We start from the raw sequence: 19,343 nt of genomic DNA, 5'->3' as shown, positions 1-19,343 counted from the left end.
ACTGACACGGGGAGTTGGGGACCCAGCCATCCGCAGACTTAGGGGCGGGCCGTGGCTCCCGGCGCCCAGCAGGGAGCGGGGAAGGGTGAGGGCGCCCGGCTGGGAAGGTGCCGCAGACGGTCGCGCGCTCTTGCGAGAACTCGGGGGTCCCGGCCGCCGGCATCCCCAGGCGAGGCAGCGGTCTGACCGTGCGCACGCGCGGCCGGCGGGCCGGGGTGCGAGGGGGCGCACCGGGTCCAGTGCATCTCCCGAGCGCCGCAGCCGGCGCGCCGTCCCCGCGCGGGCCCAGGGGCGCTACCAACCTGGCGTCTCTGGGAAAAGCTTCCACCTGGGGCAGAGCTGGGTTGGGGTCCCGCGTCCAGCTCAGGTGGCACCGCTGGGAGCCTCGCCGGCCGCCTGCGCGCCAGGCCCCGCGCCGGCAAGGGTGGCTTTTTGATGGACACACTGCACAGGTTCACCGGGCAGAGGGATGAAGGCCCTCCCTCGCGGAGGGCTGGATCGATGGGTCCGATAAGGAAACCCACAGGGTCGTGACTCAGACATGAAAGAACATGGGGTCAGCAGAGAGGTCAGCCTCGGCGAAGGCATCGGCTTCTCTCCTCCCGAGCACCCGCAGGCGGCCCGCTCCTGGGCGCCCCTGACGGCAGGGACCTGCGACTCTGGGTTGAAAAGCAGGGGGAAGAGGAAAAGCCCGGGAGAGGGAGGAACGACCACCCCAAACGAACTGCGTCAGAGGGAGCCACACGCGCTTCCAAGCCGCCGACGGCCCCGGGACCCCGCCCGGCGCCTAGCCCTGCACCCACCTCCGGGAGCGTCGCGGGACCCCGCGTGCGGCCGCGGGCAGGCGCCCCAAAACAGCCCGCGAGGCGGCGTGAGGTCGGCGCAGGTAGTCTGCGGCCGGGCCCCAGGGGCCGAGAGGGGGGTTAAGAGGGTGGGCGGGGCCACCGGGCCGGGGGCGGGCTGGGTGGGGAGGGGACGCGACTCGCGCAGGTGCGGGGGCCGTCTCCTCCCCGCCCCCAGCCGTCATTGGCAGGCGCTCCCGCAGCCCCCCAGCCCCCAGCCCCCCAGGGCGTCGCCCGTTCTCCAGACGCTCTGCAGGACCCGAGCGGAGCGAGCCGGCCGCTCCCGGGGCAGAACTTTCCCGCGCCTCTCGCGTGGCCAGCGGCGTTGCGCAGGGAGAAGAATCTGGGCAGGCGTTACCGAGGGTCCTTCCGTGCATACGCCGACCCTAAAGGGCCTCGCGGGTTCGAGCCCGGGCCTCTCCGCTTTGAATTTTCCCGGGCCGACGGCTCCGGCAAACCCACCCGAGTCCTTAGACGTTTGTTCTTGACACTCGTCCCGCAGGGCTCCGCTCTGAGGGTTGGGAAGCGGCGACGCGTCCGTCCCAGGCGGAGAGCCCTGGAAACGGTGGAGTCCGCGCCCCTCGACGCCGCCACGGTGGCAACCCGCCCGACGTCCGCGGCAGAGGCCGCAGGGCCCTTCCTGCGGGAAAGTCTCAGGACCGCCGACCAGCCGGGCTCCGCGTGCGAAGCCGCACCTGTTCCGGGCGCCAAGTTTTCATATAGACTCATATGCAGGAGGGAGCTTCAAAGGGTTCGTGGAAATTTTCCATTATCTTCAATTCTTTCTTTTTTACGATTTAAAATTTCTATTCATTTATCTTACTGATTTTCCTTAAATCGTTTTATTGGGGGCTCTTACAGCGCTTATAACATTTCGTACATGGATTGTATCAAGCATAGTGATACATGTTGCTATCATTTTCTAAACATTTACTTCCCATTTGAACCCTTAGTATCAGCTCCTCTTTTTCCCCTCCCTCTCCCACGTTTCCACTCTCGTGACCCCTTGATAAATGATAAATTATTGTTGTTTTCATATCTTACACTGACCGCCGTCTCCCATCATTCACGTTTCTGTTGTTCATTACCCCCCCCCGGGGGGGGTGCGGGTTATGTGTCTATAGTTTCGATCCGTCCCCCTTCCTCCCCTCCGTCCCTCACTTTCCTGAAGGTTATCTGACCTGCAGTCTGTGTGCTCCGAGCTCTAATCTGTACCAGCATACTGTCAGGTCTCCTGGGTATATCTAGGAGTGGGATTGTTGGGTCAGATGGTGCGTGCCGACAGTGTTTCGAAGTTATGTCTAAGATTTTTATCAGCTCCTTGCTCCGAATTGGTCTGTTTTTAGTCTGGAAGCGCCAATGAAACCTGTGCATTGTGGGTGACCCTGCTGGTATCCAAAGCATCAAAGACATAGCTTCCAGCATCACAACCACACACACACACACACACACACACACACACACACACACGCCACCACAATACAACAAATGAGGGTTTTGTCGGTTTAGGATCCACAGTGCCCATGGAAGCAGCTGTCTAGCTATCAAGAGAGTTGCATTAGGTAAATCTGCTGCACAAGACTTTTTTTTCGAGTATTGAAAATCAAGATGTTACTTTGAGGACGAAGGTGCACCTGACCCACACCATGATATTTTGAATCGTCTTATATGAATGTGAAAGTTGAACATTGAATAAGGAAGATCAAAGAAGAATTGTTACATTTGTTGCTGTTTTTTTAAGCTGCTTTTTTAAAGGAGCTGTGCATTAATCCTGCTATCAATTTTTAAAATCATTTTATTGGGGGCTCATACAATTCTTATCACAATCCATACATACATCTATTGTGTCAATCACATATGTACATTTGCTGCCATCATCATTCTCAAAACATTTGCTTTCTACTTGAGCCCTTAATTTTGGCGGCTCATTCTCCCCCTCCACCCCCACTCCCCCTGATCTCATGAATCCTTCATAATTCATAAATTGTTATTATTTTGTCATATGTTACACTGTCTGATGTCTCCCCCAGCCTCTTGTCTGCTGTCCATCCCCCAGGGAGGAGGCTATATGTAGATTCTTGTAATCAGTTCCCCATTTCTACCCCACATTCCCTCCACCTTCCAGGCATCCCCACTCTCACCACTGGTCCTGAAGGAGTGATCTGTCCTGGATTCCTTGTGTTTCCAGTTGCTATCTGTACCAACGTACATCCTCTGGTCTAGCCAGATTTGTAGGGTAGAATTGGGATCATGATAGTGGGTGGGTGGGTGGGGGGAAGCATTTAAGGACTAGAGGAAAGTTATATGTTTCATCGTTGCTACCCTGCACCCTGACTGGCTCATTTCCTCCCCACAACCCTTCATTAAGGAGGTGTCCGGTTGACTTACTCATGGGCTTTTAGCCTCCACTCTGCATTCACCCACACTTACAATGATACGATTTTTTGTCCTTGATGCTTGATACCTGACCCCTTCAACAGCTCGTGGGCTTTGTTGCTTCTGAACTAGATGGCCACTTGTTTATCTTCAAGCCTTTAAGACCCCAGACCTATATCTTTTGAGAGCTGGGCACCATCAGCTTTCTTCACATTTGCTTATGCACATATTTACGTGACCATCAATTCTAATGCACCTTCTCACAGTCTTTATTTGCTCCCTTTATCCCCCATACATTGCATACAATACATACATTGCATCAGTTATTTTATATATAGTTTTATAAACTGGGGAAAATGACAGAAACAAATTTTCAAACCCAGGAAAAAAATTAATAATAAGAAGAAAGAAAACCACCAGTAATATTAAAATAAGCTAGAGAGAAAATATCTGTCATGAAACAAGAGAAAAATATTTAAACCTAGAGTAAATTCAGGATGGACCAAAAGAGAAGTCAATTGACCAGGTATCATATTACACTGCAGTTCAAACCACCATAAACAAGTTTACAATAATCTGTCTGAAAGCAAAACTCTTCTAGTCCCTCACAGTGGCCAGAGGGGATATGCCAGAGGCTTAATCTGACTAGATACTCTGCAGATGGATTCTGGGCTCCCCCTGTCCTCCATAGCTTTCTACAAGCTAGGTGTTCACCATTTAAGGTCTGCTATCTTTCCCATGGTCATATTTGGATTTAGGCTTCATGCATTTGAATGATGCTGGAGACGAATATTGAAAGCACCACAGACTGCTAAAAAGACAAATACATCTGTCTTAGAAAGATTACAGCCAGAGTGCTCCTGATAGGCATGGATGGCAAGACTTCATCTTACCTACTTTGGGTACATTGTCAAGAGAGACCAGTCCCTGGAGAAGGACATCATGTTTGGTAAAGTGGAGAGGCAGCAAAAAAAAAAAAAAAGAGAGAGAGAGAGAGAGAGAAAACTCTGGAGGCAATGGATGGACACAGTGGCTACAGCAATGGGCTCAGGCATAGGGTGAGCGTGGTGGGACCTGGTATCTTCTGTTGTACACAGGGAGGGTTGCTCTAGATTGGAACTGGCACCTACTACTCCTATGGTAGTTCTACTACGTTTAACTTTTTGAACACCCACTACATTTTACACAAAGGCTGGACCATTTTGCGTGAGTATAGGTTCCAATTTCTCCACAACCCTTGTCAATATTTGTTCTTTTTTTTCCTGCTTTAAAAGCATTTTTATTTTAGTCATCCTCCTGGGAATGAAAGGTGCCCTGTTAGCAGAGTAGGTTATGCATGGGGTTATTAGTTACCAGGTGGGCAGTTCAGACTCACTGTCAACCACTGTGTGGGAGAAAGATTCGGGGTTCTGCTCCTGTAAAGAGTTGCACCCCACCCAGGGAAGTTATGCTCTGTCTGCAGGAGGACAAGACTGGTAGCTCAGCATAGTGTTGCTTTGCAGCTTCAGTGGCTGACACCAGGCAGCATTTTTTCATGGACTTGTTGGCCATCTGAGTATCATCTTTGGTGATAAATCTGTTCAGGTATTTTGCCTACCATTTTGAGTTTGTTGTTTCCCTGTTGTTAAGCACTCAGAGTAGAAGTTTCCTATGTATCTTTTTAGATGTTAGACCCTTGTCTATATGGCAAAGATATTTTCCTAATCCATAGAGTGTCTCCTCACTTTCTGGATAAAGTCTTCTCTTCAACAAAAGGTTTTCATTCTTATGAGATCCCATTTCTGTTTCGTCTTTGGCGCCTGTGCTTTTGGGATAACAGCTGCTAATTCACCATTAAAAGCTACTACACAGGCACATCCTTCTGAGGGCATTAACTCAGATCTTGATTTCCACACTCTGGCTAGTGATCCATTTGGACCAGCTGGGTGTATGCTCTGCGGCATGGACCCTGACCCATCTTTCTGCATGCAGAAATCCATTTTCCCCAGCATCGTTTTTTTAAAGAGACTCTGGCTTCTCCCTTGGGATGGATTTAGCACACTTGTCATAAAATCAGCTGACCACAAATGTGTGGTTAAAGACCACATTTTTATGCCCCTTGCTGGCAATTGAGAGAGAGAGAGAGAGAGAGAGGAACGTTTAGGTCCCATTCACATTCAGAGAAGGACGCACCTAAGGTGGGGGAAGCCCTTGTTATGCCAGGTCACCTTGGCCGGGTTTCTCTCTACTTCTGGCTGCAGCTTCCTCTTTGCAAACTGAGAAGAGCAATGCTTGCCTCCAGGCATGGCTAAGGGGCTGACGGGCTTGGGTTGCAATTGTCTTTCCCGAGGAGGAGGAAAAGGAGAAGCCAGTCAACACCACCAGACCACCACCCATCAAGCACCCACCCTGCTGCCGCCGCCCCGAAAATTTGGTGGGTATTGGCAAAGAGCCCACGCTGGATCACCTCTCCTCCTTGCACCATCTTTAGGTATTTGGGCAGCATCGCTCTTTACTTCCAAGTGGAGCCCTGGTGGTGTCGTGGTTGTGAGTTGGGCTGTAAACCCCAAGGTCAGCGGTTTGAAATCACTGGTAGCCCCACTGGAGAAAGACTGGGTTTTCCATCCCCGTTAGTAGGTACAGACACAATATTTACTCACTGGTGGTAGTAGCTTAGTCCTCCTGCCATGCCCCTCCCCCCAATTCTTTATCCTGCCTTTCATGTTTTAGTAACTACCTTTTAGTGATGCAAATAGCAGGACGCCAGAGCACTTCTTAAAGGAAACGATAGTGGTTGGGAGGTGATTGTGACCCATTCAAAGGTGCCTCTACAGAAGAACCTGGTGATTTTCTTCTGAAAGTTCAAAAACACACATTGCCATCCAGTCGATTCTGAATTACAGCAACGCTGCAGGAGAGAGCAGACCTGGGTTCCGAATCTCCCCCTCTCTACAGGGGTTGGGAGTCTTGGCTTTTTTCTGTGGAGACTTGGTTTTGAACTGCTATACTTGCTGTCAGCAACCCAGTGCATAACGCGATCTCACCAGCACTGCTTCTGAAAGGTCACAGCCTTGAACACCCTGTGAGTCAGAATCAGTGGGATGGAAAATGACAGCAACAGTAAATCAGACAAAGGGAAAGGCCTGAGCTCAAAGAACAAAGGCCTGAGCCTCATACCCAGAGACTGAAGTCAGGACCACAAATGGTGCACCAGATAAACAGCACACCCGGAGCCCACGCCCTGACCCCAGGAAGGAGTCAGATCCAGTTCTAGAGATTATAGATGCCTGGCACAAAGGGAAAGCCCTCTGGAGGGAAGGGAGGGCAGAAAGTCATTGGAGGGAAGAGATTATTGCCATCAGTACATAATTTGAGCAAACGTAAAATTAACTCCTGTCAGGATTTGTCTCTTGTTTGGCTTTTTTTTTTTTTAAGGTAAAAGTTACATGCCAAGAACACCATGAGTTTTAATAGTTGCATAACCCAGTGTTTGGGAAACCCCTTTCAAAATACGATCACTTTAGAAAGCTCTTCAGGCTCCTTCCCAGGTTATCCTTGCATCTGAGCATCCCTCTCCAGCAAAAGTGCCAGGTGATCTCCCCTGAGGGTTAAGCATCTGACCAAACCAAACTCACTGCCATCTAGTCAGTGCTGACTCATTGCGTTCCCCTGTGGGTTTGAGACTGTAAAGGTTTATGGGTGTAGAAAGCCCAGGCTTTCTCCCTCAGGGCTGTGGGCGGTTTTGAACTGCTAGCATGTCCATGCAGATTAAGGATCTTGACTATCTGCACCAGTTCAGGTAGACGGAAGACTGGGATTAGCAATGTCCATGTAGTGATCTAAACTCTACATTTCTTCGTATTAATGATAGAAGGAAGGCCATTGACTATTAAAATTTTGATGCCCTCATTGTTTTGATTTGATGTATTAATTTGCTCTTTTGTTTTATTTATTTATTTTTTAGTCATTTTATTGGGGGCTCATGCAACTCTTATCACAATCCATACATACATCAATTGTATAAAGCACATTTGTAAATTTGTTACCCTCATCATTCTCAAAACATTTGTTCTCTATGTAAGCCCCTGGCATCAGCTCCTCATTTTTTCCCCTCCCTCCCTACTTCCCCCTCGCTCATGAACCCTTGATAATTTATAAATTATTATTTTGTCATATCTTAACACTGTCCGATGTCTCCCTTCACCCACTTTTCTGTTGTCTGTCCCCCAGGGAGGAGGTTATATGTAGATCCTTATAATTGGTTCCCCTTCTCTATCCCACCCTAACCTCCACCCTCCCAGCATTGCCACTTATCTTGAAGGGATCATCCGTCCTGGATTCCCTGTGTTTCCAGTTCCTATCTGTACCAGTGTACATCCTCTGGTCTAGCCATATTTGTAAGGTGGAATTGGGATCATGATAGTGGTGGGTGGGGGTGGGGGTAGAGGAAGCATTTAGAAACTAGAGGAAAGTTATATGTTTCATTGTTGCTATACTGCACCCTGACTGGTTCGTCTCCTCCCTGCAACCCTTCTGTAAGGGGATGTCTTTCTTCACCACATTTGTTATGCAGCCCCTTTGTCTTCAACAATTGTGTCAGGAAGGTGAGCATCATGGAATGCCAGTTTAATAGAACAAGGTGTTCTTACATTGAGGGAGTACTTGAGTGGAGGCCCAATGTCCATCTGCTACCTTAATACTAAACCTATAAATATATGCACATAAATCTATTTCCCCATCCTCATATATAAATATATTTATATGTGTACATGCCTTTATTTAGACCTCTTTAAATGCCCTTTGCCTCCTACCTCTTTCCTCTGTTTCCTTTGACTTTCCTCTTGTCCCACTATCATGCTCAACCTTCATTTGTGTTTCAGTAATTCCTCTTGGTTACATTACCCTTGATCATGCCCTACCAGACCTCCTACGCCCTCCTCACCACCGATTTGGATCACTTGTTCACTTGTCCCTGGGTTTGTTAACACCACTTCCTTTTCCCTTACCTCCCCACCTCCCATGTCCCCCCGCCCCCCAGAACTGTCGGTCCCGTTTGTTCATCCAGCCTATCTTATTTAGACAGACCTGCGGAGATAATAACATGCACAAAAACAAGACAGAGCAAAACCAAGTAACAAAAGAAAACAAAAGAGTAACAACAACAAAAAGCCAATGACACAAACAAAACAAAGAACAACACAACAACAACAAAAAAGAAAAGCTTGTAGTTGGTTCAAGGACTGTTTGTTGGCCTTTAGGAGTGTTTTCCGATGCAGTCTAATGGGGTGCCAAGACCTGGCCCCAAAGTCTATTTTTGGTATTCCCTGGGGACTTCATTGCTCTGTTCCCTTACTGTTCTGTTGCACACCCTTAGTGTTTTCCCTTGGTGTGGTGGGATCAAATTGGGTGGAATTTCCACAGTGTGTCTCCAGTGTTGTCCCCTGTAGGGCTATGGATCAGTGAGATATGTGTCTGATAGTGGGGCTGGCCATATGGTCTTCTCTGTGGATTGGCTGCTTTGAGCAGGAATATTGTCCTCAAGGCTTGGCGGGCCAGGATGTGCTCCACTCTCTCTCCTTCCCCTTTCATTTGCTCCCATGTGCTCTGATCAGACAGGTCCCTCTCCCAGAGCTGCAGCTTCAGTGCTGTCCTCTGAAGTAAATTCTTCTGGAGGGGAGGTGCAGGTGTCCACATAGCTGGGATTGGGGCTGGCCCCTCAGACCTCTCCACTGGTTCCCTACTCCATGTCAGCATGTTGCATTCACATCTTGGAGCACCGGGTTGAAGTCCAGTCCCTCTTTCTCTGTGGAGATATAAACAATACCCTCCCCTTGGGTAGGTTAGTTCTCTGTTTCCCCGTTACCCATTTCTTGCTTTTTTGTTTTAATATGCTCTTAAGAGACAGTTTTGTGGACATTTATTTTTACTCAGTTTCTTCTCAAGGTGAAGATAACTCTTTATAAATGTCCTAGAGAAATATAGTAGCTTTCTGTTCACCCTTTGCAAGTCAAAAGGGCGGATCGTTCCACTACTGACACACACAGAAAGGTTAAGCTCAGAATAGAGTGGCTATAAACCCCCACCTTAAGAAGAAGAGAGAAAAAAAAGATAGTGTAGTTTTGTTGTTCACAAATTGTATGAATACACACATAAGTTTTTATCCATGAAAGGGTAAATGAAAAGTATATGTGCAAATGTGTTTACATATGTTGCTTTATATTTTTTGTTTTAAAATGTTGAATTTTTTTTCTTTATTGGAATTCCAAAATGTTATCAGGACAGCTAGCTAGCTTCTGTTTCCATCAAGGAGCTTTAATAGACTCTCCCATAATCAATGCTGTTCAGAGAGAAATTATTCTGAGATTAAAAGTCATTTTGCAACAAATGTACAAATGTGCTTGACACAATGGATAGATGGATGGATTGTGATAAGAGTTGTATGAGCCCCCAATAAAATGTTTTTAAATAATTTTTTAAAAAGTCATTTTGATAAATGCACACTATTTAATCAAGGAGAATGTCATACACATGTAGAATTTAAATGTAAACAAATTACATCCAATAAATTCTTCTACCTTCAAAAAAAAAAGAGAGACAGTTTTAGTCATAATGAACGTTCTTTGAAGTCAGCACTTGGTAAACTGGATCATTTTGTGATATATGTGCAAAGATACGGATTATAATGAAAATATGTTAGAAACAAGTGTCCAGCCTGCTGGAAGGCTCAGACTAAGGTGATCTCATGAGAATTGATAATAATTAGTCAACTAAATGTGTTGCTTATACATTTTTAGCCCTTAGTCAAAGGTTAGCTATCTCCAACCACAGATCTAATAGTGGCAATTCCTAGGGATCAATTTTTTTTTGAAAGTTGTTTTTCTCCCAAATCAATTCTCGTGGACACAAAGATAGGCCAGAGGAAAAACAAACTTTGTAAGGCATTTCGATGGTTGCTCACCTTGGGCATTGTCTACTGAGGGTCACCAGCCTGATCAGACTTTAAACTGGACAGTCCTTGTGTCAAGGACTTACTGGGATTCCCATTCACTGACTATTTTTTCCCCCCTCTTACCCTTTTAGCCAATAGTGTTCATTCTAAGGAAGGACAAGATAAAGGTAAGAGGTGATGGAGGACATAATTTCACTAAGCATTTTTAAGTATGTTCAGTAAGAAAAGCAGAGCCTCAGTGGGTAAAATCTAGTTTCTCAAGAAAGCATGGAACTCTATTTGTGGGGCTTTCTATGAAATTGAGCTCAGACGTAGTGTGTTACTCAGTTGTCTGCTGAAGGTCAGGATGCAAGAGGCCTCAGGAGGAGTCCCAGGTTAAGGTCTTACACAGAGCAGGGGTCACAGTTGAATTTCCATGGGAACTATGGACTGTGGAAAGTCTTTTCCTCAAATAAAGTAAGTAAACAAACAGTGAGAACACTTACCGATTCTGAAATCACCTCTTGTTAAGGGAAATGAACATACAATTTTTATTTCTTATAGTGTGGGTTTGGAAGTTTCTAGTTCTGCCTTAAATAACTGATGGAGATGGTTGTTCTGGTTCATAACAATAGAAGCCATAAAGAGGAAAAAAAGTGGATTTATACCTATTTTCTTAGTCTGAGTTCTCTCTTAAGGAGCCCTGGTGGCACAGTGGGTTACACACTGCGCTGCTAAGCACAAGGACAGCAGTTCAAAACCATCAGCTGCGCTGGGAGAGACAAATGAAGCTTTATATTCCTGTGCAGAGGTATGGTCTTGGAAACAGGTAGGGTTGCCGTGAGTCAGAGTTCACTCGATAGCAGTGAGTTTGAGTAAGCCCTCTGGAGAAGTGATATCAGGAAACAAATATGTAAGTAGATTTACTCCAAGGTGGCGGCTCATACAATGTTAAGCAAATACATAGTACCAAGAATGCAGACTAAGCAAGAAACTTGAGTCTAGAAACTTGATTCTAGCAATGTATGAGAGTTTTCAAACACTGTTACATGGGATTATTGTCCCACCCATGAAGTATTTGAGTGCCACATGAATTGCCCTCTGCCTGTAGCCAGAAGATGAATCAACTGTCTTCAGTGTTGAGCCACAGGCAACAGGACTGTGATCCCTAAGTCTCATGGATTAAATTGTGCCCCTCACGATAGCTGTCAGTTTGACTAGACCGTGATTCCCACTGTAGTATGGTTGTCCTTCATTTTGTGAGCAGTTGTGATGTAATTTTCCTCCATTTGCCATGTTTTTTAAATTCTAACCTCTATATGTTAATAAGGAACGACCACTGTGAGATGCATCTTGAGTCACCACTTTACAAAATAGTGTAACACAAGTCACACTCTAACTTGAGCAAGCAAAAAGGACAGGGACCTAACTAACACCAGGAAAGAAGAGTTGTGAGTGGAGCATGTTGTTTGGACCCAAGGCCCCGCTTCTGAAGCCCTCTTAGATCCAGGGAAAGAGTGATGCCAGGACACAGAGAGAACTCCAAGGAACCCCAGGCCCACGGATACTAAAAGGAGGCCATGACCTTCCCCTAGAGCTGGACTTCTGAATTGATATTTCTAGGAGCCCTGTTGGCCAAGTGGGGGGTTACACATTGGGCTATGAATTTCAAGGTCATCAGTTAGAAACCATCAGTCACTTTTGGGAGAATGATGAGCCTTTCTATTCCTGTAAAGAGTTACAGTCTCTGAAACCCAATAGGGCAGTTCCACCCTGTCTTATTGTGTCAGAATTGACTCAATGTCAGGGAGGTGTGGTAGAGGAAAAGGAAAACTATCCACATACGGTATTTCCGCTATAGCAGCTGTTAGTTGACCAAGACACTAAGAGGAAGGAAATACACAAGATGAATATTATGATTGCTGAACTGTCTATAGGCAGTTTCGAGGCGGCAGAACACAAAAGTGAACCCAAATCAAGCCCATTGGTCTCAATGTGTCGAAGAGACAGAGACCGGTGCTTTAGTGGGCTAAAATGATTAGAATTTGTGGGGCAGAATGCCAGCCTCCTATGCAGAAGGTTGCTGCATAGGAAACGATGCGTATGAAGAAACTACCCAGAGAAAGTACCTCTAGGAAACAATAGGCCAGAAATGTACATTATACCTGGGCATACTGCACATTCCACTGAATACAATCAGAGAAACAACAACACATACAAAAGAAGAAAGACTAAGAATTATGTGGGACACCATCATGAAGTTCAGTGAACCCCAAACAGGATATACGTCCCCCCAAAAATCAGCAAGACATATGAAAAGAAAACTTCTCCAAACAAAGACAAGGAAAGGCTCCTGAAAACAGATGGGGGGAAATGTCAAATTATTCACAAGGAAGCACAAGTGAAACAAAGCTCTACTTTCTCAGCAAAAAAAGGGAATGGCATGACATATACAGTCTCACAACAAAAATGGTGATAAGGAGGTGTGGGGAAGAGGTATGTGGATAGACCAAGAAAGTACAGGTAATTGTATCTCACGTGAACACTCACCAAAGGATTACCTCTGAAGAGGAGGACTTTAATAATCAACTGGATAAGATGACACACACTGTGGGGATTGGTCCTCCTCTTTCCTCTGCCACTCCTGTTATCGCCCAGTGGGCACATGAACAAAGTGGACATGGTGGCAGGGATGGAGGTTGTGCATGGACACAGCAACATGGACTTCCACTCACCAAGGTTGACTTGGTCACTGTCACCGCTGAGTGCCCCATTTGCCAGCAGCAGAAACCAACATTAAGTCCATGATATGGGACCATTCCTTGGGGAGATCAACCAGCAACTTGGTGGCAGGTTGATTACATAGGACCACTTCCATCATGGAGGCGACAGCGTTTTGTTCTTACTGGAATAGACACCTACTCTGGATATGGATTTGCCTTCCTTGCACGCGATGCTTCTGCCAAAACTACTATTCGTGGACTTATAGAATGCCTCATCCACCGGCATGGCATCCCACTTAGCATTGCTTCAGATCAAGGAACTCATTTCACAGCAAATACATTGCGGCAATGGGCCCATTCCCATGGGATCCACTGGTCGTATCATGTTCCTCATCATCCTGAAGCTGCTGGCTTGATAGAACAATGGAATGGGCTCCCAAAGACACAATTACGGCGCCAACTAGGTGGCAACAACTTGCAGGGCTGGGGCAATGTTCTCCAGGAAGCTGTATACGCTCTAAACCAGTGGCCAATATATGGTGCTGTGTCTCCAATAGCCAGAATTCATGGGTCCAGAAACCAAGGGGTGGAAGCTGGAGTGGCACCACTCACTATTACTCCTAGTGATCCCCTTGCAGCATTTTTGCTTCCTGTCCCAGCAACCCTGTGTTCCTCAGGCCTGGAGGTCCTGGTCCCGAAGGAAGGAACTCTCCCACCCAGAAACACAGCACGGATTCCACTGAACTGGCAGCTGAGAATGCCCCCTGGCCACTTTGGGCTTCTCATGCCTTTGGATCAACAGGCCAGGAAGGGTGTCACTGTACTAAGTGGTATAATTGATCCTGGATACCAAGGAGAAATTGGACTGGTGTTACATAATGGAGGTAAAGAAGAATATGTCTGGAATCCAGGAGATCCCATAGGCCGACTCTTAGTGTTACCATGCCCTGTTATTAAAGTAAATGGTAAGTTACAGCAACCCAATCCTGACAGGACGTCTAATGACTCAGACCTCTCAGGAAAAAAGGTCTGGGTCACCCCACCAGGCAAAAAACCACAGCCAGCTGAGGTACTTGCTGAGGGCAAAGGTAATACACAATGGGTAGTAGAGGAAGGTAGATCTACCTATCAATTACGACCATGAAATCAGTTGGAAAGGCGAGGTTTGTAATTGTCATGGTATTTTCTTTTTATGTGCTTATTGCATATCTTTCCTTTGTTCAGGTATGATATATCAGATACAATTGGACTCAGTGTGTTTTCATTTATATGTATGATAGATGATTGATGATAAGTATAAGTGTGATTTCATCAATGTCCATAAATTATATAATTATATATGGCTAAAGAATTGTGTACAGGTGCCAGGTTGGCAAGGGGTAGATTGAGATAGTTAGTTTATTGTGCCAGCCTGGCTCATAAACACAAGTGGGATTAATTGAAGGGCGGAGAGATAAATGGCTTGGTGAGCCTCGCCTTTCTTGTCTCTTGCTCTTTGATCATCGGACCAGTGTGCAGCTGCCTTGCTTGTTCTGTGCCTCAATTTACAGGCTACACTACCTATGGGATGCCTAACCTGTGGTCTGTGTCTCTGTACGTTGAGGTCCCTTTAAGACCACATGATTGGAATGTACATCTCTGGAGCTGGGGACTGACTATTGGTGACCTGGCTGACGGTTGGTGACCTGCCTGGATGTTTGCTGCCTGTGCTGGGACAGCCTAGCTCTCTCTACAGAGGACTACCTGGCAGCTCTCAAGACTTGAAGGACTGCCAGTGTCTCACAACTCTCTCACGGGAGTGAGTCACACTGAGCCATTTGTACAGCTTTATAATTTAACTGTTCATTTCTTGTATTATCTGTCTATCTGTATATAATGTACCAGTTTATGTCTTGTGTTATATATATCTATCTTTATGTATATATAAAATTACTAGCAATCTGGTTTTGTCTCTCGAGAGAACCCTGTCTAACACAGATACAAAACTCTGAAAGAAAAGAAATTGCCAACCAAGAATCATGGATCCCAACTGTCTCTCAAGAATGACGGTGACATTAGAACATTTCTACATAAATTAAAATGAATGGAATTTGTAAAACCCAGACGTCCTTTACGAGAAACAGCAAAAGGACTTCTTCAAACATAGAATCATTACAGCGGACAATAATGCAAGGTTAACATATCACCCAGAAGCCAACCGAGATACACAAGAAGACGAGTTAACGCAGTGGCTGCAGCAATGGGCTCCGGCCGAGGAACATCTGTGAGGAAGCGTGGCACTGCAGTGCTTGTTCTGTTGTGCACAGGGTCACTATGAGTCGGAATCAACCACAAGGCAACAACAATGAGTAAAATCAACCTATAGCGCAGAATGTAGTGAATAAGAGGGATCGATTTGTAAATGAAGACAACAATGCAGTAAAAGGAGGGAATAGAGAATAAAGTTATTTGACTTCTAAATGATGGGAAGACAAGATGAAGTCTAGATGGAACTGATAGTTTCAAACTTGGGAAGAAAATAATAAATTGCAGCATAACTTAAAATGAAGAGAGCTTATTAAAATAAAAAAGAGAAAAATCAACAGTTTAGTAAACATAAACAATAATGAGATATAGTCTGGTCATATGACTTCTCTAGCCATAATCCCGTGTGGTATATTACAAATTCTGGCTTCTATTCCTGCAGCTTTCATCCTATTTGTGAGGGGATTCTCTGCTATACTAATGGGCAGGATGAAGGTAAAAGTTGGGCTCAAATTTAGTAGAAAGGGTGATTCAAGTCACACCCTTTGTTTCCTTGAAGATCTAGTCCACAAAAGAAAAAAAGTCACATCTCAAAGTCATTACTGTGTATACCAGTCACTTCCGAAGCAGACAGAAAGCCCCAGGACCATTGGAAGAAAAGTACATTCGAGATCCCTGATGAAGTGGCAGAGGCAGAGACCAGCAGTACCAGAGATTATGGTTCGAAGACCATGAGATGTAGCCAAAAGCCAGACCGAGACCAGAGGCAGAGGCGAGGAACCATGAGACACGACAGGAGCAGCGCCAAGAACAAGACACTGTGAGGCAGAGTGGTAGGCAGGTTTCCCAACCCAAGCGGTCATAGGCCACAGGACCAGGTGACTGAGGGACTGAGGGTGAGAGATTTGGCTGCTGGAGGAGGAACAGAGCTGACATGGACCAGTAACTTCGTTCTTACTGTTGCCGGATCCTGGTTTGCATTATCTATTAAAAAAGAAGGAACCAAAATCAATACCATAACCCAGCCTTTCCAAAAATGAAATTAAAGAGCAGCAAAATAAGTATACCTTCAGTCACCAGACACAAAGAAATAACAAATATTAGAGCAGAAATAAATAAAACCCGACAAAAACAATCAAAATCAAAGTGGTAAGGATAAAATAATATAAAGGTAAAAGTACAAATAATGAGTAAGAAAGAAAAGACCCCATCTATCTATAAATTTTTTTACTCCCATCTATATTTTAAAAGCCAGGGAAGACATTTTTATCATGAAACAAGCAAGAAATACTTGAATTCAGAACAATTTCAGGTTGGGTCAAGAGGGAGGTCAATTGACCAAGTATCAAGTTCCATCCAGCGCAATCAAGATTACAATCTCTATCTGAAAGTATGGTCATCTCTGGATCACACAAGCTGGTGTGTTTTTGTTTGTTTGTTTGTTTTCCCATGTGGACTTAGTTGACTCCTTGCTTAGATGGCTGCTTGTTTGAATACAAGCCTTGAAGACCCCAGGCATGCGTTTGATTGATAGCCAGGCACCATCAGCTTTCTTCACTACACTGTGCTTCAGCGCCCTTATCTGCAGTCATCATTTCATGAAGGTGAGTATGGAGGCAGGGCCTTGTTATCAGAATTAACTCTTCTTGGACTGGGGCTCCTAACCTTCCTGGCTTCTAAACTTTGTCCTTGGGCAAGTACTGCCCTTTTGAATTCAAATGGTTGATTATTCTAAGAAGTGTTTAGCTTTCTAGTATGTAATATATATTCTAGATCTGTTTATTTATGGGTGTAGTCTCATTCTCCTTCCCACACCAGTTCAACTAGTGCATTTTTCTAGGCCAGTGGCTCTCAACCTTCTTAATGCTGTGACCCTTTAATACAGTTCCTCATGTTGTGGTGAAACCATTATGTGGGCATATCTGCATGTGGGCGAGATGGATAGAGGAGCAGTGTCTCGGTTACTAAGACCATTGGAAATATGGTCTTAGGCGACCCCTGTGAAAGGGTCGTTTGACCCCCCCAAAGGGGTCGTGACCCCCAGGTTGAGAATCCCTGATCTAGGCATCCACTCAGAATACCATTATTTCAGAATTACATATAAACAGTATTTATCATTATCACGGTTAATTCTTTCATTCCTCCTAATATATTCCTCTAATGCTGTCATTTTGTCTTGACCTCTCTTATTGTATATTGTTTTCCCCTTAATATTCAAATTAGTAACTTGCCCTCCCTCTTAGTAAAGAGACCTTTTCATAATCGTGGGCTTATACAATATTGATCCTGTTGTGGTTGACTTATTTCACTCAGCATGAGGCTCTCCACCTGCATCCATGTCATGCCGTGCTTGAAGACATCTTTATTCTTTCATGTTGCACAGTATCCTATTGTGTGTATGCACCATAGCGCGTGTGTCCATTCCTCATTGATGGGCATGTCGTGGGCTGGCTACATGTTGGGCTGCTGACCACGGTTCACTGTGTACTGAGTTGCTAACTGGAAGGTCAGCAGTTTGAACCCAACAGCTGATCCTCAAGAGCAAGATGAGGTTTCTACTCCCATGAAGATTTACAGTCTTGTAAATTCACAGGGGGCAGTTGACACTGGCCTTTGGGATCACTGTGAGTTGGAATTGACTTGATGGCAGTGAACTCTGGGGGTTTCACCTTTTTTTTCATTGGTAGTTTTAGGTTTTACACTTAGGCCATTGGTCCTTCCTGAGTTCATTTCTGTATACAGTGTGAGATATGGGTCCTGTTTCATTTTTCTGTAAATGGATATTTAATTTTTCCAGTACCATTTGTCAGTCTCTTGCTCATTTAAGGAGTTTTAATTACTGTCCCACCTCTTTTAAGTCTGTGTAAATTTTTAAAAGGCTGAATAACTCTCTTGTAACTTTGTAACCTGGGAATAAGTTCTCCAAGACCTGGAAACCAGGTTTTAGATATCTATCAAGGAAGATAGTGACCCTAACTTCAGCCTTGATGAGCTCCGATGAGATGCCAACCTAGATCCAGGCACAAAGATAAAAGAACTTAAATTTTCCCTTGGATAAAGGCAGTTGATACACCGGTCGCTATCCCAATTATAGAGGGTGGATCATACATGACACATGGTGCTGGTAAGTCTTCTAACTGGAGAGCTCCTTATCATTGATCTTGAGACTGTATGGAAGTGGTTCTATCTGCTTATCTACATGACTGGATAAAATCTCTTCCTTTCTCTAGTGAATTTTATGTGACATGTGGCACATTCTGGTTAAATGCTTACTGAGTGATATATTTGTTTTCTTTCTCCTCTATTGTTTTGTGGAAAGTTTGTTTGGGTTTGAGAGAGATTGTGTTTTTAATCGTGCTTCCCCAGCAATAAGCAAAGTGGTGAAAATGTTGAGTTGCCCCAGGCACACATTCCCAGAGATGTTGGAAGAGGGCGATGCTTTGCCTGTCTGTTCAGCTGTCAGGCCACGAACTGAGCTGGTCCCCACCTCCTGGTCAATTTAGGGTCGTGGTTTTGCATGTCTGGCTGTGAGTGACTTCACTATGCCCCTCAAGTGTTGTGCCCTCCGGTGATCCTCAGTCCAAGAAGGCTGTGATTTATCTCTGCAGAGAAATTGCAAACATTACACAGAAAGGTGCTTCAAAAAATCTGTGGGAAATGGAATTGAAAGGGAATTTTTCTGTGAACGTTTGAAACTTCCTCATGTATATTTTTACTCAGGCATGGGCATAGTGTTGTTGCCTCTGAATTCAATGAGCATGGATCAACCATATGAATTAAATAGTCTTTTTAGGCAGAAGCACATACTCATAGTTACATATTGAACAATGCCTGAAAATGTTGTGACCAGAGGCTTCCAGGAACCGAACCCAGGATCCTCCCTAGCAACATTGTTTCAGTCGTCACTGATTCCGTGTTCATGGAGGATTTATAACTATACTTTATAAGAACCACAAATGAGAACCACTGACTCTATTTGAAGTTCTAGTTACCTAGGGCTGAGAGCCCCCTAGAGGACCTTGTTGGAGTTGCAATTCGAGGGAAGAGCTGGCTAACAGCAATCGGGTTCATTTGGGGAAGAATCCCCGCTTGCCGCGCAGGGTAGACACTCTTGGCAATTAACAGACATGTTGAAAATTCTAGTCTCCCTCAGAAGAAAGGCCTCTTCTCTTAGCTAAAGAAAGGAACTCTATTGACCCCCAAATCCTGTCATTTAAACTCTGTGGAGTTACCTCCAGGGCATCTATTTTC

At 45.3% G+C, this 19,343-nt stretch overlaps 1 non-coding gene across 1 annotated transcript; it reads left to right on the top strand.

Moving 5' to 3' along the window:
- The first annotated feature begins 9,107 nt into the window (after positions 1-9,107).
- Positions 9,108-9,237, top strand: LOC142449678 (small Cajal body-specific RNA 24). The gene has a single exon (XR_012784801.1).
- The last annotated feature ends 10,106 nt before the right edge of the window (positions 9,238-19,343 follow it).

Source organism: Tenrec ecaudatus, chromosome 5 (genome assembly GCF_050624435.1).
Source record: "Tenrec ecaudatus isolate mTenEca1 chromosome 5, mTenEca1.hap1, whole genome shotgun sequence".
Taxonomy (NCBI): Eukaryota; Metazoa; Chordata; class Mammalia; order Afrosoricida; family Tenrecidae; genus Tenrec; species Tenrec ecaudatus.
The sequence above is the reverse complement of the archived record's forward strand: the minus strand, read 5'-3'. Positions and strand labels throughout refer to the sequence as shown.